This window comes from Cebus imitator, unplaced genomic scaffold (assembly GCF_001604975.1).
Source record: "Cebus imitator isolate Cc_AM_T3 unplaced genomic scaffold, Cebus_imitator-1.0 Scaffold668, whole genome shotgun sequence".
Classification (NCBI taxonomy): domain Eukaryota; kingdom Metazoa; phylum Chordata; class Mammalia; order Primates; family Cebidae; genus Cebus; species Cebus imitator.
Genome location: NW_016107983.1, coordinates 25,371 through 26,939, shown reverse-complemented (window position 1 = coordinate 26,939; position 1,569 = coordinate 25,371).

Genomic DNA, 1,569 nt, shown 5'->3' with positions numbered 1-1,569 from the left:
AAAAAAAAAAAAAAAAAAGGCCAGGTGCAGTGGCTCATGCCTGAAATCTGAGCGCTTCAGGAGGCCGAGGTGGGCAGATCATGAAGTCGAGATCTTTTGATCACGAGATCAAGAGATCAAGACCATCCTGGCCAACATAGTAAAACCCTGTCTTTACTAAAATACAAAAATTAGCTGGATGTAGTGTCACGCGCCTGTAGTCCCAGCTACTCGGGAGGCTGAGGCAGGAGAATTACTTGAATCCAGGAGGCGGAGGCTGCAGTGAGCCAAGATCGTGCCACTGCACTCCAGCCTGGGGCCTGGTGACAGAGCAAGACTCTGTCTCAAAAAAAAATAAAGTAAAATAACTACTCAAGACTGGGTAATTTATGAAGAAGAGAGCTTTAATTGACTCACAGTTCCACATGCTCAACAGGAAGGCCTCAGAAAACTGACAATTATGGTGGAAGGGGAAGGGGAAGCAAGCACATCTTACCATGGAGGAGCAGGAGAGAGAGCAAAGGGAGAGTGCTATTCACGTTCCAAACAACCCCATCTCAGGAGAACTCACGCACTATCATGAAAACAGCATGGGGGAATCCCCAGGCCCCTCCCTCAACATCTGGGGATTACCATTCAAGATGAAATTCTGGTGGGGACACAGAGCCAAATCATATCACAAGTAGACCTCAATAGCCCACTGGAAATCAGCTTAGGAAGTAATGAGAAGGGAACAGAATCAATATACTTCTGATTTAATCACTCCCACTTATGCTATCTAAAATGTGAATTATACATACAGAAAGCCAATTAGAACATATAGATTATATGTATAGAACACATGATTATAAAGATCATACCCCTAAAACCATCCACCCAAGCTGAGAATTGGCCCCTTACTGACATCCAGTACAGTTATCCCTAGGTATCAACAGGGGATTGGTTCCAGGACACCCATGGATACCAAAACCTGATGATGCTCAAGTCCTCATTATAAAATGGCATACTATTTGCACATAACCTATATATATCCTCCTACATATTTCAAATCATCTTTGGATTATTTATAATACCTAATACAGTATAAAGCTCTGAGTTTATCCTATGTAGCCTCTATTATTTTGAGGTATATTCCTTCCATACCAAGTTTGTTGAGGGATTTTATCTAAAGAGATGTTGAATATTACTGAATGCTTTTCAACATCTATTGAAATGAGTATGTGACTTTTGTTCTTAGTTCTGTTAATATAATGTATCATATGTATTGATTTAGGTATGTTGAACCATCCTTGCATCCTGGGATTAATCTTACTTGATTATGGTGAATGATCTTTTTAATATGTTGTTGAATTCAGCTTCTTTGTATTTTGTTGAGGATTTTTACATCTATGTTCAACAGAGATACTGGCTGTAGTTTTCATTGCTGTTGTTTCTTGTTAATGGACAGCTATATGGTTATACCAGAGGATTATTTATTCCAGTCTTCTCTGTCTGGCTTATTTTGATTCTTACTGGATATGTTTACTTAAAGATTCTTTGTAATTTACCTGTTGAGAGTTTCTTCCCACTCTGCACCCACCCCCCCACCCC